This window comes from Siphateles boraxobius, unplaced genomic scaffold (genome assembly GCF_051911475.1).
Source record: "Siphateles boraxobius isolate OS27281-9 unplaced genomic scaffold, OSU_SipBor_1 6, whole genome shotgun sequence".
In the NCBI taxonomy this organism is placed as follows: domain Eukaryota; kingdom Metazoa; phylum Chordata; class Actinopteri; order Cypriniformes; family Leuciscidae; genus Siphateles; species Siphateles boraxobius.
Window position 1 is genome coordinate 271934 of NW_027509186.1, and position 24326 is coordinate 296259.

The 24326-nt window shown below is 40.9% G+C and overlaps 17 non-coding genes across 17 annotated transcripts; all 17 read left to right on the plus strand.

The window, feature by feature from the left end:
• The first annotated feature begins 6330 nt into the window (after positions 1–6330).
• Positions 6331–6404, plus strand: trnat-ugu (transfer RNA threonine (anticodon UGU)). The gene has a single exon. It is a non-coding gene; the product is annotated as a tRNA-Thr (tRNA).
• Positions 6405–6543: 139 nt separating this feature from the next.
• Positions 6544–6632, plus strand: trnar-ucu (transfer RNA arginine (anticodon UCU)). The gene is given in 2 exon segments: positions 6544–6580; positions 6597–6632. It is a non-coding gene; the product is annotated as a tRNA-Arg (tRNA).
• Positions 6633–7966: 1334 nt separating this feature from the next.
• Positions 7967–8040, plus strand: trnat-cgu (transfer RNA threonine (anticodon CGU)). Its single transcript has one exon. It is a non-coding gene; the product is annotated as a tRNA-Thr (tRNA).
• Positions 8041–8870: 830 nt separating this feature from the next.
• trnat-agu (transfer RNA threonine (anticodon AGU)) lies at positions 8871–8944 on the plus strand. The gene has a single exon. It is a non-coding gene; the product is annotated as a tRNA-Thr (tRNA).
• A 139-nt stretch (positions 8945–9083) lies between these two features.
• Positions 9084–9172, plus strand: trnar-ucu (transfer RNA arginine (anticodon UCU)). The gene is given in 2 exon segments: positions 9084–9120; positions 9137–9172. It is a non-coding gene; the product is annotated as a tRNA-Arg (tRNA).
• A 1076-nt stretch (positions 9173–10248) lies between these two features.
• Positions 10249–10322, plus strand: trnat-agu (transfer RNA threonine (anticodon AGU)). The gene has a single exon. It is a non-coding gene; the product is annotated as a tRNA-Thr (tRNA).
• Positions 10323–15806: 5484 nt separating this feature from the next.
• On the plus strand, positions 15807–15880 carry trnat-agu (transfer RNA threonine (anticodon AGU)). The gene has a single exon. It is a non-coding gene; the product is annotated as a tRNA-Thr (tRNA).
• A 707-nt stretch (positions 15881–16587) lies between these two features.
• Positions 16588–16661, plus strand: trnat-cgu (transfer RNA threonine (anticodon CGU)). Its single transcript has one exon. It is a non-coding gene; the product is annotated as a tRNA-Thr (tRNA).
• An 831-nt stretch (positions 16662–17492) lies between these two features.
• On the plus strand, positions 17493–17566 carry trnat-ugu (transfer RNA threonine (anticodon UGU)). Its single transcript has one exon. It is a non-coding gene; the product is annotated as a tRNA-Thr (tRNA).
• Positions 17567–17705: 139 nt separating this feature from the next.
• On the plus strand, positions 17706–17794 carry trnar-ucu (transfer RNA arginine (anticodon UCU)). The gene is given in 2 exon segments: positions 17706–17742; positions 17759–17794. It is a non-coding gene; the product is annotated as a tRNA-Arg (tRNA).
• A 136-nt stretch (positions 17795–17930) lies between these two features.
• Positions 17931–18004, plus strand: trnat-ugu (transfer RNA threonine (anticodon UGU)). The gene has a single exon. It is a non-coding gene; the product is annotated as a tRNA-Thr (tRNA).
• Positions 18005–18749: 745 nt separating this feature from the next.
• Positions 18750–18823, plus strand: trnat-agu (transfer RNA threonine (anticodon AGU)). The gene has a single exon. It is a non-coding gene; the product is annotated as a tRNA-Thr (tRNA).
• A 707-nt stretch (positions 18824–19530) lies between these two features.
• Positions 19531–19604, plus strand: trnat-cgu (transfer RNA threonine (anticodon CGU)). Its single transcript has one exon. It is a non-coding gene; the product is annotated as a tRNA-Thr (tRNA).
• An 831-nt stretch (positions 19605–20435) lies between these two features.
• On the plus strand, positions 20436–20509 carry trnat-ugu (transfer RNA threonine (anticodon UGU)). The gene has a single exon. It is a non-coding gene; the product is annotated as a tRNA-Thr (tRNA).
• Positions 20510–20648: 139 nt separating this feature from the next.
• On the plus strand, positions 20649–20737 carry trnar-ucu (transfer RNA arginine (anticodon UCU)). The gene is given in 2 exon segments: positions 20649–20685; positions 20702–20737. It is a non-coding gene; the product is annotated as a tRNA-Arg (tRNA).
• A 136-nt stretch (positions 20738–20873) lies between these two features.
• trnat-ugu (transfer RNA threonine (anticodon UGU)) lies at positions 20874–20947 on the plus strand. Its single transcript has one exon. It is a non-coding gene; the product is annotated as a tRNA-Thr (tRNA).
• A 734-nt stretch (positions 20948–21681) lies between these two features.
• trnat-agu (transfer RNA threonine (anticodon AGU)) lies at positions 21682–21755 on the plus strand. The gene has a single exon. It is a non-coding gene; the product is annotated as a tRNA-Thr (tRNA).
• Positions 21756–24326: the final 2571 nt, after the last annotated feature.

Genomic DNA, 24326 nt, shown 5'->3' on the forward strand with positions numbered 1-24326 from the left:
AAATCCTGGAGCGTTCTTGATTCCATAATTCATGGCTTCCTCAAAGATTTCATATGAGGGTAAGATCGGGAGTTTTAATGTGTTCGCGCAGACATTAGCCTCAGGAAACCTTGAGTGTTTTCTGGAATGTGAGTTGAGGCTGTGGTATTAATTTTGCTGCTGGGATTTCTTTCAGGCCTGTGGCGAACATCAGAATGTCCTGCAAGGACATCCCTGACCCTTCCTCTGTGGGGGTTGGGAGTAAAGAAACACATTGAGATTTATCATCCATTTGTGAACTTCACTTCAAACAACATACAGAAAATTATACCTTTTACAGCGATTAAGTAGTCCAGCCAGTAGCCAAGCACTCTCTCCTCCTCATGGCGATTTGAGCTACCAGTTGGGCTCATTTCTGGACGGAACAGTGACTCTACACTCTCGGCTGTCAGGTCTTCCGCACTGTAACACATGTAGGGCAGGAAAATGGAGGGATGCTGTTCCAGAGCGTTGAAAAAGTTGAGGGTAGCCAGGCCATCCTTGAACCTATTACCGGGTTGGGTTGTGGGTGAGGGGAAGAGGCAGATCATGGTAAGTTCTTAATGCTATTGCCAGTAGGACTCACATTTGTTAGACACTCATTTGAGTTTCATTCAAATTCTCGTTTGAATTCTTACAAAGTAGTCAGAGTGACCTACCTCTGGAAGGAAACATGGTTGCGGTAGGTGAAGTACCACTGGATGTAACCATCCACAACTTTTTCCTTATCCTCCAGTGTCCTCAGGCATTATAGCATCCTGCTGTCTGAAGCATGCTGGAGTGCTTATCTGCGAGTTCCACGAGTTCTTCCAGTGTCCTAGCATTCTTAATCTAGAGTAAAATAAAAACACTGTCTGTACACTCTAAAAAATGTTGGGTTATTTTGTGTACCCAATAACATTTCTTCTGGTGAGAAAATCCTGCACAACAGCTCTGTACTTTCATGTCAAGTTATAATATTTTGTCTATGATATAATGCACTTGTTTAAAGATTAATCCATTGTTCTTTCTGTTTTATGTAAAGACACTCTTGGAGATGTTGCTTTAAAAACCCTGCCAGCTATCCTTCCTCCATTGCCACACAAAACAGGCTACAAGATGGCTCGGCCCTCTTACCATGAGGCAAAACAAGCATTTGTTGATTTACAGCCTGTAGGTACATCATTTATGACAACACATTTGGGGTAATATTTGATCCATTTGTGCATATTTACCATTTAAAATTTCTATTTAAAGGTTGGAACAAACATCATCAAGTATTTGGAGGAGGAGGAGCAACGGAGGCAATTCCCTCATGTCCTGCAGCTTGGGGACAAATTCAACTGCTCACAAGCCTTCGTCATTGTGGGAGGAGCGGCACTAGAGCAAGACAGCCTTTTACAAGCTGTGGATACATGCTTTAAATTATTTTATGTTTTAGACATTGAGTATCCAACGCCTGCGGCAGCTGTTTGGCAGTTGCTACAACACACAATATTTCACGAGTTCACACTTACATACAATTAAAGGGAATAAAGTATAATGCGTATTTGGCGTGCTGTACGGGGGGAGGGCTCCGAGCTCGGAATTCGGCCCGAACCCAGAGTACTCCCCCCTGTATGTAAAGTGGTTTAGGACTAGAAGAGTGGAGAAGGGGTGGTGGAGGGACGCTGCTAAACTGTCAGAGAAATGAGGTGAGAGTGCTGAGTCTATATGTACCGTTTTAATCATGATTGCTGAGTGCTCTCCACCCGTGTTAATTATCTGAACGTGCTTCTCCCGAACTTTGTTAATAAAACATCATATTCTGTGCCAGGAGGAGTTCCATCAACTCATTGTCGCCTACTTAGGCAGTTTATAATTGGATAAGCTGGACAAGCTTTGGTTTGTTTTGTTTGTGTATTTGTATTCCATGTTTCTTAGAACTTAAAACATAATTGTAATTAAATTAATTTTAGCATTCTGTGGCAGGAGCTGTTCCCTCAACACACTGTCGCCTTATGAGGCAGTTTATAATTGCATTACTTCTATTTATTTATTTATTTATTTATTGAAAGAATTTCTTATTTTAAGGAAGTAAATGAAAGCAATTGCAAACAATAACTTAATGAAAATGTTTACAACTTGTAATGTTTACAACTGTTTATTTGTGTTTTTGTGATCCATGTTTCTTAGAACTTAAAACATAACTCTAAATTAATTAATTTTAACATTAATATTCTGTGCCTGGAGGTGTTCCCTTCAACACGTTGCCTTATGAGGCAGTTTATAATTGCATTACTTTTTTTTATTTTATTTATTGAAACACTTGCAACAATAACTTTTTAATGCAATGTCTAATTGGATGTAAATAAAGCATTGTTAATATACTTAAGTTGTGAGTGAGTGAGTTATTTTCATGGAAATAATAGTAATTATAATTAATATTAATAATAGTTTGATTAAAGCATTTTGGCCAAATAACCCAACAGATTCGTTTTTTGAAACCCAATTTATTGGGTAAAACTAGTTACCTAAGTTATTGGGTTAAAATAACCCAACAATAGGTCGGTGCTATATCAACCCACCATTGGATTAGCTGTTGGGTTGATTTTAACCCAACTTTTTTAAGTGAGTATTGGTTGGAATTTAGACTACATATTAGTGACAAAGCATGGAAGTCACTGGTTTTATTCCAATATCACACTGGTTTTTCAAGCTACTGGGGTGTCCAAATTGTTGATTGTTCATCAAAATATATAAAAAAAAAATTCTTGAATATTCTTAGAAACACATAATTACAATTACCTCAAGGAGAACATTCCTGACTTCAGTATCAGGTATATCCTCAATTGGTGCCTCAATGGTCTTAACTTTACCAACCAGGTACTGGTAGAAGCTTGGGGAAAAGCATCGAGGCCCTGGACCACCATGTACAATGGAGACGGCAACCATTCTTCCAACATGGAAATACTCATCACCTTCTGCAGCTAACAATGGCAATGTTCCACGGTTAGTTCAAATTGATTTATAATACTGTCAAAATGTGACAAAAAGTGAATTACCTTTGCTATCAAATGACAGGTATTTGCCATCTTCTTTGCCTTCAAAAAATCGACTGGTTTTAATGGCGTCCATCAAGAGTGTCAGAAATTCCCGTGTAGGCCCTCTTGTGTCCACAGCCTCCTCTGTTTGCCCGATGTCATCAGTGAATTTGACCAAAAGGCTACAGGTGGGGTCAAATGAGGAACGTTTGAATCCCCTCAGAGCACCATCCCAGACATTAGCACGGTTTATATTTAACCTGCTACAGCTTTTTGTGTTAATGTTGTATGACAGATTTGACAGAACGTCTGCAGCCGTCAGTCCAATATCTGCGTCTCTGCAACACAAGAAAGAGAAACATTAACACTGCCTTTTATTTGGATAATTAAAATATAAATCTTTTATGGTCCCATTACAGTGAGAACACCATATGTGTGTGATGAAATGTGATGGGCATAAGCATGAAGCACACATTGCAAGCTTTCAATAATTTCTGCCAGATTTTGTTTCGGTTTAGGGGTAAGTAAAAAAATATATACAATTTGAATATTTGCTTTAATAATTGTATGGCAACAGAAACCAGGTAAAATGCCAAATGTAGCTTGAACTATGTAATATATCTGAGGAAACAAACAAAAAAAACAACAACAAAGGTTGACAGCATTATTTCTATCAAAGTACCTGTCTTCCTCCTGAAAATTGTCTACGTCCTCAACATCAGAGCAACTGCTGTCAATGACAACTGGTGCATAGATCTTGGTATATGTGCTGTGGATTAAAGGAACAATGAAATACTAAAACAAGATGGTTGTGAAATTACAGTAAAAAGTGTTATACTTGGTACTGTAATGCATTACATTCAGCAGTCAATATTTCATGCTAAACCCAGAGCCAAAAGTATTAGTGCAATGAACGAACAATTTGAATCCATTGTGACTTACTTGTAGAAGTCACATGATGTGGTGTTTTTGGGTCCTGGTCCTGCTCCATTGGCCTGTTTATGAAAGTAGAGATAACACCAAACAAATTAACAATAATTACATCATTAACATAAACTTAATAACATTACAGAATAATACATACTTGCCCATCAGATGGCCTGGACACTGTTGGTGGACATTGTTTTGGTAAACTAAAACAAACAAATAATTTGAATAATTTAATTTAAATCATAATATAGATATTTGTTAATATGATTTAAAGAGCACAACATGCTCGATCTATTCCTTCTCGCAATTGAAAGAAAAAATAAATGAATGCTGTGAAATACGTGGATAATCAAAAACCACAAGCACAGGTCTCAAATTAGCGGGAGAAACTTACATTTTCAGTGGAAGGCTAGCAAATGCCTCATCATCGGATTCTGAAGAGGAGTCATCTCCATGACTTTGGAAAGAGAAAATGATGCATCATTATTAGGCTAGGTATATGCAAAATATATGGCAATTTTACAACCAGCTCAAATTAAATTAAGAACTCACTTAATTACCAACCATTATCAATTATTATTATTATTATTTTACATACATGTACTTCAATACTTACTCGAATCCTGAAGGGGGCAGTTGTACAGTACGATCCTCTGGTAAGACTTTCCAATGGCCTCTTTATAATGTTCAAGGACAAAGGGTTTGTCTGTGCCTGGTATATTTTGTACCTGAGAGCCATCAGGATATACCAGGACATATTCTCCATCGTACATCATGTCTTGATTAAAATCTCGCTGTTTTTTTATAGCAGCTGGCAAAATTTGTTTTGATGACCACAGGGGTTCAACATTTAATGGCAAAGTTTTCCCTCTTATAGGTTTTAACCCATATTTTGTTCTGGTCATTATGCCAATTGAAATCTACAGAAATAAGAAAAGAAGAAAAACAAACATGTTTAAGACTGTGTGTACTGTGTAATAGTCACATTGTGACCTAAACCTCCATATTAGTTTACCTTGACCATAATGTTTGGTTTCTTTTTAGCCTTTGAAAAGGTCCTCCTCTCAGCCTCTTTAACTTCCCTGAACCTCATGAATTGACTGCTCTTCCTTGGATACTTGTCTCATTCACTAACACACACACACACACACACACACACACACACACACACACACACACACACACACACACACACACACACACACACTGATTCATTATAGCTATGCTTTGTGATTGGTTGATAAATTGCCACCTTTCTGACAGCTAAAACCATGGGACAATTCAATGCAGCACAGTAACGTTAAAATGGGAGCACAGTAAGGGGATATTACCTGTAGGCCCACGGCCTAGGCTTGATGACGTGGATGGACACACCGTAAGGAACCCCACGTTCAGACCACACGACGGGCAAAACTTGGGAGCGTCCCCCAGTTGCTCGGCACAATACGGACAGATATCAGGACAACATTGTACAAACGCCAGTAATGCATCTATTTAATGGCCAGACGCAAGCTAGCCAGCTAACTTAGTTTCCAGCTAACAACGTTGGCAGACTAATACGTTATGGGGACAATAACTTAATATGTTAAAAACACACAAAACCACTTCGGTATCAGAGCACATCGACAAGTCTGTCATAATGAAAGAGAAACACTTACCTCTTGAGACAAGAAAAGCACAGCACACATTCAAAAAATAGCGCTAAGACAACCGGATGGATGCGGGTCCGTCACTGATTATGGCCCCCCCGGAAACATTTCCGTTGTGTTTTTGCAGTTTGCAGTTTGTTTCCCTATTTGCTCGTGCTGCGAATATTTGCAGCGAATGTGAAATCGACAAAGTTGTTTTCTGAATTTGCATGTGTTTTCTGAATTTGTATGTGTTTTCTGAATTTGCATGTGTTTTCTGAATTTGTATGTGTTTTCTGAATTTGTATGTGTTTTCTGAATATGTAGTTGTTGTGGCGTTGTTTGCATGTGTTTTCTGAATTTGTATGTGTTTTCTGAATATGTAGTTGTTGTGGGGTTTGTATGTGTTGTGACCCTTCTCGGCCACCGTACTTTACAAATATGAATATATAATTCATGAAAATCTTTCTGGATTTTGTCTTTCAGATCAGCTGAAAGCATAGCAGAGATTGCTTTCCATTTCTCCCAGCTGAGACAGAATTTAGATGTATTGTAACTGGAGGTTCCAAAAACATTTCAGACACAAGTATTGAGAGTTTCAGATATTCCCTCTTTCTTCAACAGAGCCCTGAATGCCCCCCGGGTTTTGGAAATAATCCCCTAACCTCTTTCATGATGTAATCAGCTATTTTCCTGACCTGCTACCTCTTTTAGACTTTTTATGGCAACACATTGTAGAAGGTTCAGCAAGTGGCGCTGTGGCTTAGTTTGTCAAAGTGCCTGTCTTGTAAACAGGAGATCCTGGGTTCGAATCCCAGCAGTGCCTATGCCACAGGATGTGGGCACCGCTCACTTAATCTTTTACATATGTAAATCTTTGCATGCTGAACAGTGTGCATCTGCACAAAATGTGGAAATCTAAGAAGTGATGTGCATGCAATAGCGTCTTAAAGTTTGTCTTTTGTGGCTCTGTGGCACAATGGATAGCGCATTGGACTTCTAGATTGTGAATGGAGATATTCAAAGGTTGTGGGTTCGAGTCCCACCAGAGTCGTGCATACCCTCTTTTGCTCAGATGTCTTTGTGTTGGACAAGCATATGCTTAAAACTTGAATCCATAAACTACTTCAGAAGCATACCCTTCACGTTCTGCTTATTTCCCTCTTTGGACACACCCAACTCAGATCACAGAGTACTCTACTAATTAACTTAAGTCACCTATTTAAATAAGAATAGGTTGAAATCCACTGGTCTAGGCCAAAATCTGCAACAACCTATTGTTGGCCACCTACCTAGAAAAAAAAGAAGAAAAAAAAAACACGCTTTCCATTTCTCCAAGCTGAAACAGCATTTAGATGTATCGTAACTGGAGGTTCCCGAAATATTTGAGACACGAGTACTGAGAGTTTCGATCCAGAAATAAATGGCTTGAGATATTCCCTTGTCCCTCAACAGAAGCCTGCACACCTTTCAGGTTTTGGAAATAATCCTGTAACTTCAAAGGGACCTATTCATGATGTAATCAGCTATTCTCCTGACATGCTACCTCTTTTAGACTTTGTATACAAAAGCATCGAACCAGTGACCGTAACTTTTGTGTGGCTTAGTTGGTTAAAGCGCCTGTCTAGTAAACAGGAGATCCTGGGTTCGAATCCCAGCAGTGTCTTATCTGTGGCTTCTAAGAGTAGTCATTCAATCATCTCTGATGTGAAAGTCTTGGCAGGAAAGACAATCTGGTCTTTTCGGTTGCAAATGAAGGTTTTAAAAAGTGTCCCGTTTTTTGGGTCCCACCAGAGTCACGAATGGTGTCCCTTTGCACAGACGTCTTTACCAGACTGACATTTGCTTAAAGCTGGGGTTTTCCAACTTTTTCAGAAGCCTACGCAGCACATTTTTCTTCTTTTCCTTATTGAGCACACCCAAGTCAGATCGTCCAGTACGTTACTTATCAATCAATTATTTGATTCACCTGTATTAAATGAGAGAGATAATAAAACAAATATATATATGTGGTGCAGATGCGCTTCAAGAATGGTTTGCAAGTTCCTGGCTTAGGCCTGAAATCTGCTACTACCGATTGATATGGTCAAGCCTATGGATATTTGTACAAACAAAGTCTTTACATATATGAAGAATAATACATGGATATCTTTCTGGATTTTGCCCTTTCATATCAGAAGAAGGCTCAGGAAACATTTTAGGCATGACTATCGAGAGTGTAGAGCCAAAATTAAATGAGTTCAGACATTCCCTTGAGGCGTGAAAGGCCCTCGTGTTTTGGGAAACAATCCTCTTACCTCTAAGGGACCTCGTTCATGACGTGATCAGCTGTTTTCCTGATGTGGTACCTCTTTTAGACTTGTTTTACCAACAAATTTCACAGTATCTGGCGCTGTGGCTTAGCTGGTCAAAGCGCCTGTCTCGTAAACAGGAGATCCTGGGTCCAAATCCCAGCATTGCCTTTGGCACAGGATATGGGAGTGCTTAACCTTTTCACATATGAAAGTCTTTGCATGACGAACTGTGTTTACCTGCACAAAACTGGAAAAACTAAGAAGTGCTGCGCATGCAACACTTCCCTGAAGTGTGTCATTTTATGGTACAATGGATAGAACTTTGGACTTCTAGGATGCGAATGGAGAAATTCCCTGGTTGTGAGTCCCACCAGAATAGTCAGTGGCCTCTTTTGCTCTGATGTCTCTGTGAGTCAGACATATGTTTAAAACTGGGGTCCACAAACTACTTCAGAAGCCTACCCTTCACATTCTGCTCATCTCCCTTATTGGACACACCCACGTCAGATCATAGAGTACTCTACTAAGTAGCTCAATTAACCCTTTTGAAATAAGGTAAAAAACGAAAATGTATAGCGTCTGGGAGGTTTCGAGAATGTTTTGAAAACCACTGGCTTAGGCCAGAATCTGCTACTTCCTATTGTTGAGATCCAGCCTCTGGATGTATTCAAAACAGTCTTTACAAATATGAATATATAATTCATGAAAAGCTTTCTGGATTTTGTCTTTCAGATCAGCTGAAAGCATAGCATAGATTGCTTTCCATTTCTCCTAGCTGAGACAGAGTTTAGATGTATTGTAACTGGAGGTTCCAAAAACATTTCAGAAACACGTATTGAGAGTTTCAGATATTCCCTCTTTCTTCAACAGAGCCCTGAATGCCCCTCGGGTTTTGGAAATAATCCCCTAACCTCTTTCATGATGTAATCAGCTATTTTCCTGACCTGCTACCTCTTTTAGACTTTTTATAGCAACACATTGTAGAAGGTTCAGCAAGTGGTGCTGTGGCTTAGTTGGTCAAAGCGCCTGTCTAGTAAACAGGAGATCCTGGGTTCGAATCCCAGCAGTGACTATGCCAGTGGATGTGGGCACCGCTCACTTAATCTTTTACATATGTAAATCTTTGCATGCTGAACAGTGTGCATCTGCACAAAATGTGGAAATCTAAGAAGTGATGTGTATGCAATAGCGTCTTAAAGCTTGTCTTTTGTGGCTCTGTGGCGCAATGGATAGCGCATTGGACTTCTAGATTGTGAATGGAGATATTCAAAGGTTGTGGGTTCGAGTCCCACCAGAGTCGTGCATACCCTCTTTTGCTCAGATGTCTTTGTGTTGGACAAGCATATGCTTAGAACTTGAATCCACAAACTACTTCAGAAGCATACCCTTCACGTTCTGCTTATTTCCCTTATTGGACACACCCAACTCAGATCACAGAGTACTCTACTAATTAACTTAAGTCACCTATTTAAATAAGAATAGGTTGAAATCCACTGGCCTAGGCCAAAATCTGCAACAACCTATTGTTGGCCACCTACCTAGAAAAAAAAGAAGAAAAAAAAACACGCTTTCCATTTCTCCAAGCTGAAACAGCATTTAGATGTATCGTAACTAGAGGTTCCCGAAACATTTGAGACACGAGTACTGAGAGTTTCGATCCAGAAATAAATGGCTTGAGATATTCCCTTGTCCCTTGAAGGAATACAAGTTTATTAAAAGGTTTAATCTAACTTCTAATACTATCATATATAAACTGAGAAAGTTCTGTTTGTTGAAGTTAGCATTTCAGGTTAGGATGGTAAATGATATCAGCTGTGAAACAGTTTCCAGCAAGAGAATCTGGCAAATCCTGTTTTCTCCATTGTAAGTTAAATGAGTCTGATCACTGAGACTTTCTTTAATGGCTCTGAGATGGCTCTTGGAACCAGAGTTCCTGGCCACTATCAGCATTTGAATAGTTATGCTGATTCCATTGGATTGGTAATGCCATCAGAGTAGGGTGTGTTCGTACTATATTTGCATGCTTTGTTTGAATTTATCTCCACCTCCAGAAGTCCCTCCTCTTAAAATGCCTATAATATACCATGTAAAGTTACTTTAATTTAGACGATGTTGGAATGACTGCAGCTACCGACAAGCAATAAAGAACTTCTGCTTGGAAAACTTCCACCGTCTCCTGGTCTGAGCTTCTAACTTTTCTACAAAGAAAAAGTTCACAACACCCTTATCCCTCAACAGAAGCCTGCACACCTTTCAGGTTTTGGAAATAATCCTGTAACTTCAAAGGGACCTATTCATGATGTAATCAGCTATTCTCCTGACATGCTACCTCTTTTAGACTTTGTATACAAAAGCATCGAACCAGCGACAGTAACTGGCGCTGTTGCTTAGTTGGTCAAAGCGCCTGTCTAGTAAACAGGAGATCATGGATTCGAATCCCAGCAGTGCCTATGCCACAGGATGTGGGCACCGCTCACTTAATCTTTTACATATGTAAATCTTTGCATGCTGAACAGTGTGCATCTGCACAAAATGAGGAAATCTAAGAAGTGATGTGCATCCAATAGCGTCTTAAAGCTTGTCTTTTGTGGCTCTGTGGCGCAATGGATAGCGCATTGGACTTCTAGATTGTGAATGGAGGTATTCAAAGGTTGTGGGTTCAATTCAATTCAATTCAATTCAAATTTATTTGTATAGCGCTTTTCACAATACACATTGTCTCAAAGCAGCTTTACAGAAATTGCATTTCGGAAATGTACATAGAAAATACAGTTAGTTAATCAAGTATTAATTTATGGCATAACATATCGCCGGCTTTGAGTCGTCTCTTCACAGGCGTCGAGTCGTCTCTTCACAGGCGTTGGGGCATCTGAAGTCTCCGTGAGAGGCTGGATACAAACTGGAGCTGACGAACGCTATTTACCTCGGGACTAGCGTCCCGAGATAACAGCAGAAAGGCAGATGGGAAATAATTAGCATAGCTGATGTTCATAATGTTAATGCATTCGAACTGATTCAGCAGTATCAAAGGTTAAGCATTAAGTGAATGCTTGGTTAAAGAGATGCGTCTTTAATCTAGTTTTAAACTGGGACAGCGAGTCTGAGTCTCGTACAATATCAGGAAGGCTATTCCAGAGTTTAGGAGCTAAATGCGAGAACGCCCTCCCTCCTTTAGTGGACTTAGATATCCTAGGAATGACCAGAAGCCTCGAATTTAGTGATCTTAAAGAGCGCGATGGATTGTATGGCGATAGAAGGTCTGTTAAATACACAGGAGCTAAACCATTTAGGGCTTTATAGGTCAGTAGGAATACTTTGTAATTGATACGTAACTTAATAGGTAACCAGTGTAGAGATGATAAAATAGGTGTTATATGATCATATTTTCTTGATCTAGTAAGAACTCTAGCAGCTGCATTTTGCACTAACTGTAGCTTGTTGATTGAGGATGCAGGACAGCCAGCTAATAAAGCATTACAGTAATCTAGTCTCGAGGTCATGAATGCATGAACTAACTTTTCTGCATCAGAAACAGATAGCATGTTGCGTAGCTTAGCAATGTTTCTAAGGTGGAAAAAGGCTGTTCTTGTAATATATGAAATATGATTTTCGAAAGTCAAGTTGCGGTCTAGTATAACACCCAGGTCTTTTACTGTAGTGGATAAAGTAACAGGACATCCTTCTAAATTAAAGTTGTATTGTAAGGGATTTTGTGGGTAGTTTTTTGGACCAATAAGTAGTACCTCCGTTTTATCTGAATTTAATAGCAGGAAATTACACGTCATCCAGCATTTTATATCATTTAGACACTCGGTCAATTTAGATAAGTTAGTGTTTTCATCTGGTCGTGATGAGATATATAATTGAGTGTCATCAGCATAACAGTGGAAATTAATTCCATGTTTTCTTATAATATTACCAAGTGGCAGCATATATATTGAGAATAGCAGAGGGCCTAACACCGATCCTTGCGGCACTCCATAGTCTACTGACGTTATCTTTGATTTTTCCCCATTTAGACAGACAAAATGGTAACGGTCTGATAAGTAAGATCTAAACCAGCTTAATGCCTGTCCCTGAACACCAGTGTAGTTTTGTAGTCGATCCAGGAGTATTTTATGATCGATAGTGTCGAACGCAGCGCTTAGATCGAGTAGAACTAGTATTGAGATACAGCCTTGGTCAGAAGCTAAAAGTAAATCATTTGTAATTTTAACTAGCGCAGTTTCTGTGCTATGATGCGGTCTGAATCCCGACTGGAATTTTTCATAGATATCATTTTCTTGTAAGAAAGAGCACAATTGAGCGGACACAATTTTTTCTAGTATTTTAGACATAAATGGAAGATTTGAGATGGGTCTGTAATTTGCTAAGTTATTTGGATCTAATTGCGGTTTCTTAATGAGAGGTTTTATTACTGCCAGCTTGAATACTTTTGGAACATGACCTAAAAATAAAGACGAGTTAATAATATTAAGAAGAGGCTCTTCGACTACAGGTAACACTTCTTTCAGTAGTTTAGTGGGTATTGGATCTAATAAACATGTTGTTGGTTTAGATGCAATGATAAGTTTATTTAGCTCTTCCTGTCCTATAGTTGTAAAGCGGTGTAGTTGTTCTAGAGGGGCCATAATTGAGGCTGAATCATAAGACATCATAGAGGATTGTATATTTACAATTGTGTTTCGGATGCTTTCTATTTTCTCATTGAAGTAATTCATAAAATCATTACTACTATATTGTAATGGAATATTTTGCTCTGGTGATGTTTGTTTATTTGTTAGTCTAGCCACGGTGTTGAATAAAAACCTTGGATTATTTTGGATATTTTCTATTAGTTTGCGGAGATGCTCAGCCCTGGCTGCTTTTAGAGCCTTTTTATAACGTGACATACTGTCTTTCCACGCGATTCTAAAGACCTCTAAATTAGTTTGTTTCCATTTATGCTCTAAGTTACGAGTTTCTCTCTTGATTGCATGCGTAGCACTGTTGTACCATGGTGCTTTAGTTTTCTCTCTAACCTTTTTTAATCTAATTGGTGCAACAATATCTAGTGTACTAGAGAACATGGTGCTCAAACTGCTAGTCATTTCCTCTAGTTCATCTGTTTGTTTGGGTGCACTGCGCAGCTGAGATAGATCAGGTAAGCTATTTGAGAATCTATCTATAGTGGTTGGAAGGATTGTTCTGCCTGGTCTATAACGTGGCGCAACGTGACAAATTTCAGCAGTACGTATTATACAAGTTACCATGTAATGATCAGTGAGATCATCACTTTGCGGTATAATATTTATATCAGTTGGATTGGTTCCATATGATATAATTAAATCTAGTGTATGATTTAGACGATGAGTGGGACCACTGACGTTTTGCGTGACCCCAAAGGAGTTTAATAAATCTGTAAACGCAGTCCCTAACGCATCATTTGTATTATCTACGTGTATGTTAAAGTCTCCAACAATTATTGCTTTATCGACATTGACCAATAGATCTCAGAGAAAGTATGCAAACTCTTTTAGGAAATCAGCATAGGGCCCTGGAGGTCTATATAGGGTAGCCAAGGCTAGAGATAATATGGATTTGTTTCTTGCATCTAAGAGCGTAACATTTAGCACAAGTACTTCAAACGAATTAAACCTGTGACCTGTTTTCTGAGTAACATTAAGAATATCTCTATAGATTGTTGCAACACCGCCGCCACGACCGATCAGACGGGGCTCATGCTTATAACAGTATCCTGGTGGAGTAGACTCATTTAGACCGAAATAATCATTTGGTTTAAGCCAGGTTTCCGTAAGGCAAAGTACATCGAAACTATTATCTGTGACCATTTCATTTACAATAACCGCCTTAGGTGTGAGCGATCTAATGTTTAGAAGACCTAGCTTTAGAAATTGTTTTTGTTCACTGATATTTAGATTTTCTGGTTTAATTACAATAAGATTTTTGCTAGATCCTACACTAGATTTATTGTTTGGCCTCACTAAGCGAGGAATAGACACAGTTTCTATATAATGTTCTACACTACTTATATCAATTAAGTTGGGACAGCAAAGACTGTGATTTGGACTTTGACTTACTAGTCATATGGTGTGTAACGTCTTGGAGATGTTGTCCGACAGAACAGCCGCTCCGATTCTGCTGGGGTGCAGGCCATCAGCACGGTAGAGCCTAGGTCGCTCCCAGAACAGATTCCAATTATTTACAAAGAGCAGTTTCTGTTCATTACACAATGACATTAACCATTCATTTAGAGCAAATAATCTACTGAACCTTTCTTGTCCTAGTCGGTACGTGGGAAGCGGTCCAGACACGATGATCGTTGCTTCAGGCGATGTGCTGCGAACCGTCTCGATCAGGCTCCTGTAGTCCTTCTTCAGAACCTCCGTCTGCCGCAGCCTGATGTCGTTCGTCCCCGCGTGTAGGACCACAGCTCCGACGCGCTCGTCACCGTTCAGGATCTCGGGAATCTGTGCAGCGACATCAAGAACACGAGCACCAGGAAAGCAGTGAGTGCGCACCTTACGCTTACCTGAGGTAGCACGGACATGACGGACCATGGAAGTGCCGATGATCAAGGCGGCGTGACGTTCCGGCTCACGAAGAGGGGAGAAGCGGTTCCGGGTGGAGATCTCGAAGACCGGGAGGGGGGGGGAAGTCCTTGGTCTGGTCCTGGCTCGTGTCTTCCGCTGTGGGATCACCCAGGGTCCGTGGTGTTGCCTCGGTGCCGGAGTGAATGAAGGCAGAGATGATCGCGTCCTCCTGGGCAGAGAAACGCACGGAGTAGACGAAGTCGGAGTCAAAAAGTTACTAACCACTGACTTGTGAGCATCGGCGCGTGATGTTTCAAGCGTTGATCGCCGATCTCGCAGCTCGGCTTGCTTCACCAGCAGAACACGGATCTGCTTCTCCACCGACTCCAGCTCCAATCGTACCGAAACCAGCTCGAATGTGTCCTCACCTGCACTCAGAGGTAACGTTAGACACACATCCGATATGTTCGCCATTATAACAGATGAACAGTAAATTAGTAGTGATACTACCAATATCACTACTAATTTAGGACTGAAATGATGGATATAACCCGTATCCTTTCAGTCAAACGGGTGTAAAATGAGAGGGTCGATAGGCGCGAGGCCACGCGTGAAATGCTAGCGGGCTAAAGGCTAGTAGCCGAGATTCGGAAAGTTGGATCTAAGTAGCGATATCAAAGCAATCCGATTGTTTTTTATAAGGAATAGTGTCGAGGATAAGTTCACATGATATAAAAATAGAAAGTGCTTGTTTATAAATGAGTGGTAAAGAAGAAAATCAGGGATTAATGAATCAATTCGACGGAGCTCCAAACACAAACACAGATCGCACGCGCACGCGCAGGTTCGAGTCCCACCAGAGTCGTGCATACCCTCTATTGCTCAGATGTCTTTGTGTTGGACAGGCATATGCTTAAAACTTGAATCCACAAACTACTTCAGAAGCATACCCTTCACGTTCTGCTTATTTCCCTTATTGGACACACCCAACTCAGATCACAGAGTACTCTACTAATTAACTTAAGTCACCTATTTAAATAAGAATAGGTTGAAATCCACTGGCCTAGGCCAAAATCTGCAACAACCTATTGTTGGCCACCTACCTAGAAAAAAAGAAGAAAAAAAACACGCTTTCCATTTCTCCAAGCTGAAACAGCATTTAGATGTATCGTAACTGGAGGTTCCCGAAACATTTGAGACACGAGTACTGAGAGTTTCGATCCAGAAATAAATGGCTTGGGATATTCCCTTGTCCCTCAACAGAAGCCTGCACACCTTTCAGGTTTTGGAAATAATCCTGTAACTTCAAAGGGACCTATTCATGATGTAATCAGCTATTCTCCTGACATGCTACCTCTTTTAGACTTTGTATACAAAAGCATCGAACCACTGACAGTAACTGGCGCTGTGGCTTAGTTGGTTAAAGCGCCTGTCTAGTAAACAGGAGATCCTGGGTTCGAATCCCAGCAGTGTCTTATCTGTGGCTTCTAAGAGTAGTCATTCAATCATCTCTGATGTGAAAGACAATCTGGACTTCTCGGTTGCAAATGAAGGTTTTAAAAAGTGTGCCGTTTTTTGGGTCCCACCAGAGTCACGAATGGTGTCCCTTTGCACAGACGTCTTTACCAGACTGACATTTGCTTAAAGCTGGGGTTTTCCAACTTTTTCAGAAGCCTACGCAGCACATTTTTCTTCTTTTCCTTATTGAGCACACCCAAGTCAGATCGTCCAGTACGTTACTTATCAATCAATTATTTGATTCACCTGTATTAAATGAGAGAGATAATAAAAAAAATATATATATGTGGTGCAGATGCGCTTCAAGAATGGTTTGCAAGCTCCTGGCTTAGGCCTGAAATCTGCTACTACCGATTGATATGGTCAAGCCTATGGATATTTGGACAAACAAAGTCTTTAAATATATGAAGAATAATACATGGATATCTTTCTGGATTTTGCCCTTTCATATCAGAAGAAGGCTCAGGAAACATTTTAGGCATTACTATCGAGAGTGTAGAGCCAAAATTAAATGAGTTCAGACATTCCCTTGAGGCGTGAAAGGCCCTCGTGTTTTGGAAACAATCCTCTTACCTCTAAGGGACCTCGTTCATGACGTGATCAGCTGTTTTCCTGATGTGGTACCTCTTTTAGGCTTGTTTTACCAACAAGTTCCACAGTACCTGCCGCTGTGGCATAGCTGGTCAAAGCGCCTGTCTCGTAAACAGGAGATCCTGGGTTCAAATCCCAGCAGTGCCTTTGGCACAGGATATGGGAGTGCTTAACCTTTTCACATATGAAAGTCTTTGCATGACGAACTGTGTTTACCTGCACAAAACTGGAAAAACTTAAGAAGTGCTGCGCATGCAACACTTCCCTGAAGTGTGTCATTTTATGGTACAATGGATAGAACTTTGGACTTCTAGGATGCGAATGGAGAAATTCCCTGGTTGTGAGTCCCACCAGAATAGTCAGTGGCCTCTTTTGCTCTGATGTCTCTGTGAGTCAGACATATGTTTAAAACTGGGGTCCACAAACTACTTCAGAAGCCTACCCTTCACATTCTGCTCATCTCCCTTATTGGACACACCCACGTCAGATCATTGAGTACTCTACTAAGTAGCTCAATTAACTCTGTTGAAATAAGGAAGATAACGAAAATGTATAGCGTCTGGGAGGTTTCGAGAATGGTTTGAAAACCACTGGCTTAGGCCAGAATCTGCTACTTCGTATTGTTGAGATCCAGCCTCTGGATGTATTCAAAACAGTCTTTACAAATATGAATATATAATTCATGAAAATCTTTCTGGATTTTGTCTTTCAGATCAGCTGAAAGCATAGCAGAGATTGCTTTCCATTTCGCCCAGCTGAGACAGAATTTAGATGTATTGTAACTGGAGGTTCCAAAAACATTTCAGACACAAGTATTGAGAGTTTCAGATATTCCCTCTTTCTTCAACAGAGCCCTGCATGCCCCTCGGGTTTTGGAAATAATCCCCTAACCTCTTTCATGATGTAATCAGCTATTTTCCTGACCTGCTACCTCTTTTAGACTTTTTATGCCAACACATTGTAGAGAGTTCAGCAAGTGGCGCTGTGGCTTAGTTGGTCAAAGCGCCTGTCTTGTAAACAGGAGATCCTGGGTTCAAATCCCAGCAGTGCCTATGCCACAGGATGTGGGCACCACTCACTTAATCTTTTACATATGTAAATCTTTGCATGCTGAACAGTGTGCATCTGCACAAAATGGGGAAATCTAAGAAGTGATGTGCATGGAATAGCGTCTTAAAGTTCGTCTTTTGTGGCTCTGTGGCGCAATGGATAGCGCATTGGACTTCTAGATTGTGAATGGAGATATTCAAAGGTTGTGGGTTTGAGTCCCACCAGAGTCGTGCATACCCTCTATTGCTCAGATGTTTTGGAAACAATCCTCTTACCTCTAAGGGACCTCGTTCATGACGTGATCAGCTGTTTTCCTGATGTGGTACCTCTTTTAGACTTGTTTTACCAACAAAATTCACAGTATCTGGCGCTGTGGCTTAGCTGGTCAAAGCGCCTGTCTTGTAAACAGGAGATCCTGGGTTCAAATCCCAGCAGTGCCTTTGGCACAGGATATGGGAGTGCTTAACCTTTTCACATATGAAAGTCTTTGCATGACGAACTGTGTTTACCTGCACAAAACTGGAAAAACTAAGAAGTGCTGCGCATGCAACACTTCCCTGAAGTGTGTCATTTTATGGTACAATGGATAGAACTTTGGACTTCTAGGATGCGAATGGAGAAATTCCCTGGTTGTGAGTCCCACCAGAATAGTCAGTGGCCTCTTTTGCTCTGATGTCTCTGTGAGTCAGACATATGCTTAAAACTTGAATCCACAAACTACTTCAGAAGCATACCCTTCACGTTCTGCTTATTTCCCTTATTGGACACACCCAACTCAGATCACAGAGTACTCTACTAATTAACTTAAGTCACCTATTTAAATAAGAATAGGTTGAAATCCACTGGCCTAGGCCAAAATCTGCAACAACCTATTGTTGGCCACCTACCTAGAAAAAAAGAAGAAAAAAAACACGCTTTCCATTTCTCCAAGCTGAAACAGCATTTAGATGTATCGTAACTGGAGGTTCCCGAAACATTTGAGACACGAGTACTGAGAGTTTCGATCCAGAAATAAATGGCTTGAGATATTCCCTTGTCCCTCAACAGAAGCCTGCACACCTTTCAGGTTTTGGAAATAATCCTGTAACTTCAAAGGGACCTATTCATGATGTAATCAGCTATTCTCCTGACATGCTACCTCTTTTAGACTTTGTATACAAAAGCATCGAACCACTGACAGTAACTGGCGCTGTGGCTTAGTTGGTTAAAGCGCCTGTCTAGTAAACAGGAGATCCTGGGTTCGAATCCCAGCAGTGTCTTATCTGTGGCTTCTAAGAGTAGTCATTCAATCATCTCTGATGTGAAAGACAATCTGGACTTCTCGGTTGCAAATGAAGGTTTTAAAAAGTGTGCCGTTTTTTGGGTCCCACCAGAGTCACGAATGGTGTCCCTTTGCACAGACGTCTTTACCAGACTGACATTTGCTTAAAGCTGGGGTTTTCCAACTTTTTCAGAAGCCTACGTAGCACATTTTTCTTCTTTTCCTTATTGAGCACACCCAAGTCAGATCGTCCAGTACGTTACTTATCAATCAATTATTTGATTCACCTGTATTAAATGAGAGAGATAATAAAAAAAATATATATATGTGGTGCAGATGCGCTTCAAGAATGGTTTGCAAGCTCCTGGCTTAGGCCTGAAATCTGCTACTACCGATTGATATGGTCAAGCCTATGGATATTTGTACAAACAAAGTCTTTAAATATATGAAGAATAATACATGGATATCTTTCTGGATTTTGCCCTTTCATATCAGAAGAAGGCTCAGGAAACATTTTAGGCATTACTATCGAGAGTGTAGAGCCAAAATTAAATGAGTTCAGACATTCCCTTGAGGCGTGAAAGGCCCTCGTGTTTTGGAAACAATCCTCTTACCTCTAAGGGACCTCGTTCATGACGTGATCAGCTGTTTTCCTGATGTGGTACCTCTTTTAGGCTTGTTTTACCAACAAGTTCCACAGTACCTGGCGCTGTGGCTTAGCTGGTCAAAGCGCCTGTCTCGTAAACAGGAGATCCTGGGTTCAAATCCCAGCAGTGCCTTTGGCACAGGATATGGGAGTGCTTAACCTTTTCACATATGAAAGTCTTTGCATGACGAACTGTGTTTACCTGCACAAAACTGGAAAAACTTAAGAAGTGCTGCGCATGCAACACTTCCCTGAAGTGTGTCATTTTATGGTACAATGGATAGAACTTTGGACTTCTAGGATGCGAATGGAGAAATTCCCTGGTTGTGAGTCCCACCAGAATAGTCAGTGGCCTCTTTTGCTCTGATGTCTCTGTGAGTCAGACATATGTTTAAAACTGGGGTCCACAAACTACTTCAGAAGCCTACCCTTCACATTCTGCTCATCTCCCTTATTGGACACACCCACGTCAGATCATTGAGTACTCTACTAAGTAGCTCAATTAACTCTGTTGAAATAAGGAAGATAACGAAAATGTATAGCGTCTGGGAGGTTTCGAGAATGGTTTGAAAACCACTGGCTTAGGCCAGAATCTGCTACTTCGTATTGTTGAGATCCAGCCTCTGGATGTATTCAAAACAGTCTTTACAAATATGAATATATAATTCATGAAAATCTTTCTGGATTTTGTCTTTCAGATCAGCTGAAAGCATAGCAGAGATTGCTTTCCATTTCGCCCAGCTGAGACAGAATTTAGATGTATTGTAACTGGAGGTTCCAAAAACATTTCAGACACAAGTATTGAGAGTTTCAGATATTCCCTCTTTCTTCAACAGAGCCCTGCATGCCCCTCGGGTTTTGGAAATAATCCCCTAACCTCTTTCATGATGTAATCAGCTATTTTCCTGACCTGCTACCTCTTTTAGACTTTTTATGCCAACACATTGTAGAGAGTTCAGCAAGTGGCGCTGTGGCTTAGTTGGTCAAAGCGCCTGTCTTGTAAACAGGAGATCCTGGGTTCAAATCCCAGCAGTGCCTATGCCACAGGATGTGGGCACCACTCACTTAATCTTTTACATATGTAAATCTTTGCATGCTGAACAGTGTGCATCTGCACAAAATGGGGAAATCTAAGAAGTGATGTGCATGGAATAGCGTCTTAAAGTTCGTCTTTTGTGGCTCTGTGGCGCAATGGATAGCGCATTGGACTTCTAGATTGTGAATGGAGATATTCAAAGGTTGTGGGTTTGAGTCCCACCAGAGTCGTGCATACCCTCTATTGCTCAGATGTTTTGGAAACAATCCTCTTACCTCTAAGGGACCTCGTTCATGACGTGATCAGCTGTTTTCCTGATGTGGTACCTCTTTTAGACTTGTTTTACCAACAAAATTCACAGTATCTGGCGCTGTGGCTTAGCTGGTCAAAGCGCCTGTCTTGTAAACAGGAGATCCTGGGTTCAAATCCCAGCAGTGCCTTTGGCACAGGATATGGGAGTGCTTAACCTTTTCACATATGAAAGTCTTTGCATGACGAACTGTGTTTACCTGCACAAAACTGGAAAAACTAAGAAGTGCTGCGCATGCAACACTTCCCTGAAGTGTGTCATTTTATGGTACAATGGATAGAACTTTGGACTTCTAGGATGCGAATGGAGAAATTCCCTGGTTGTGAGTCCCACCAGAATAGTCAGTGGCCTCTTTTGCTCTGATGTCTCTGTGAGTCAGACATATGCTTAAAACTTGAATCCACAAACTACTTCAGAAGCATACCCTTCACGTTCTGCTTATTTCCCTTATTGGACACACCCAACTCAGATCACAGAGTACTCTACTAATTAGCTTAAGTCACCTATTTAAATAAGAATAGGTTGAAATCCACTGGCCTAGGCCAAAAGCTGCAACAACCTATTGTTGGCCACCTACCTAGAAAAAAAGAAGAAAAAAAAACACGCTTTCCATTTCTCCAAGCTGAAACAGCATTTAGATGTATCGTAACTGGAGGTTCCCGAAACATTTGAGACACGAGTACTGAGAGTTTCGATCCAGAAATAAATGGCTTGAGATATTCCCTTGTCCCTCAACAGAAGCCTGCACACCTTTCAGGTTTTGGAAATAATCCTGTAACTTCAAAGGGACCTATTCATGATGTAATCAGCTATTCTCTTCTTATAGACTTTGTATACAAAAGCATCGAACCAGTGACAGTAACTGGCGCTGTGGCTTAGTTGGTCAAAGCGCCTGTCTAGTAAACAGGAGATCCTGGGTTTGAATCCCAGCAGTGCCTAATCTGTGGCTTCTAAGAGTAGTCATTTAACCTTCTCTGATGTGAAAGCTTAAAGCTTGTCTTTTGTGGCTCTGTGGCGCAATGGATAGCGCATTGGACTTCTAGATTGTGAATGGAGATATTCAAAGTTTGTGGGTTTGTCATATGGGTAATTAATAAATAAAAACGTATCGATACAAGGCCCCCACTCCAGAGCATTTTTTCACACACCGGCTTGTCTTGTGGATGTCTTGTGGATGCCATACCACCTTTGGAAGGTCAGGCTGTGCTGTCCTGTGTGTGGAGAATCAGGGTGTTCTGGTTAACCTCCACCAGCTGCATGGATGTTCCTCCCATCACCAAGCTGTTGCCCAGTACAAGCTGCCTTATCCTGCGATAGTCTTGCAGGATCAGAGACAATCTTGACAGGGCTCCCTTGCCTTTTCTTTTGGGGCTTGGGTGGACAGTGCAAAGTCTGATGAAGATGGTCTCCAGCAGACGGCAACAGTCAGGCCACTGAGCAGGTGCGCTGCTTGCACCCAGCACACATCTGGTGGTGCTCTCTACACCAGGGTGAGTGGGCTTCTTCGGGACCTTGAAGCGTCCACTCAGCAGTCTCTTTCGGCATCGACTGTCTTACACCACCCGTTCCTTGTCCCGGTCATCCAGGTTCTGCCAAAGAGCAATTATGGTGTTGGCTTCCTGGTTGGTCAGGCTGAGGGCTGTGTGGTCCCGGAGATCCACCAGATATTCTGCCAGCTGGTCCACATGTTGATAACCCGGGATATTTTGGTAGTCAACAGCCTATTAAAAAACACAAACATGCAATACAATTATTACATCACATCTGTCTAATGCATAATTCCATAACTGATTGTGTTATTTTCCTGTTTATCACCGTAAAGCACTGTATAGTACAAAGCAGAGAGAGCGCCATTCTTGACATTTTACAAAGCACCAAATAAATAAAGATGACTTGACTTGATGTGTATTTGCAGCCTCCAAATGAATTTAGGCTGTACTTTTAAATGTAAAATATGTGGAAAGTCTGGATTTAAAGCACTGGATGTTAATTCATCATAATTATTCTAGTTAATTTGAAAGACATACAAAGGAGTAGTATTTACCGTCTCTTCTTCATCATCATCCTGACCAGCATCCTCTGGCTCTGAGGGGAGAGTTGAAACAGATGTTTCAGAGGGAACAGGTGTGACAGCAGTCTCTGAGGGTCCAGGTGATGAAGGAGACTGTGTGAGGACAAGTTTGGGGTCAGGGACCAGTGAAGGGGATGTGGAGCCCAGTACAGGTGTGGCACTGCTGGTGACCAGGGTGGAAGAACCCAGTGTCAGTGTGGAAGAGGGTGGTGACAGAACAGCCTCCGGATCTGCTATTGTGTGATCCTCGCTGATGTCACAGAAGCCCTCATCTTCATCTCGCTCCTCCACACTGAGGTCCTCAATGAGCTCTGCTGTCTGCTCAGAGTCAGGATTCATGTCCTGCAGTGCCTGACCAGTCTGCTGGAACAGATACTGCACTCCAATGAGCTCACCTGAAATAAAAACAATAAACAAACGGAAATTAAATAGAATGTTGTGTATCATATTTGATACATTAGGCTTTTGTAGTAGCTCATATAGTGTGAGAATATAGAGCTCATCGTCAAGGAGAAAAAAAACAAAATAGTTTTATTAAGAGGCCAAACACGTTTAATTATGGGGGCAAAACATGAAATGAAATGCAATACAATGATGATTGAGAGAAAAGTCTGATGATCATTTTGATATTTACATGTAACATGATTTTCTAATCAAGTGAACCCAAACTGCTTCAGTCTAGTAACTAGTCATTAAATATTACTAACAATATAAAAGTTATTCTTACAATTACTTTATAAAATCAGTAAAGGTTTTACAATGAAAAGAAACGTGAAGCACGAGCTGAAGGTGGACACTTTTACAATTATACTAAAAGACTATAATCAATCAGACGACAGAGGGCATGTTTCCTAAAAATTTTTGATCATGTTGATCATTTAGAGTCCTTTAGAAACTTGCATATCAATTATGATACAATCGACTCTATAGGGTTAAATCTGACATACAGACGGAGGTTACACAGAAATTGCAAGTTGATAAAATAAAAAATATATAAAACAATTCTCACCGGTGTAACATGCAGGGGGACAAAACGTGGGGACCACTTTCCTGCCAAACAGCTTTTCATAATTGCCGTTTACACAGTGAACAAGTTCTCCTGTGTAGCTGCGCAAAGCTGATGGCTCCGATGACAGGGAAGCAGCCTCCCGGTCCTGGTTCCACCGGTGTAGACCCTCCAGCAGATAAATCTGAAAGTTCAGACTGTTTGCACTGGTCCCTGTAAATAGACACAACAGTGTTTAGGAGGTGTTAAAGGAACACACAAAAACACTTAATGCTCTTTCTTTACACCTGCACAGTGTGTGTGACAAAGACAATACCTGGGATGAAACGGTTCAGGTGTAAATGAAAGGACTCGAGAGAAGTGGAGCCTCTGGCACATCTGTAGGTCTTCAGAAGCACACCTCCCTTGTTTAGGCTCCCTGTCTCTGTATAG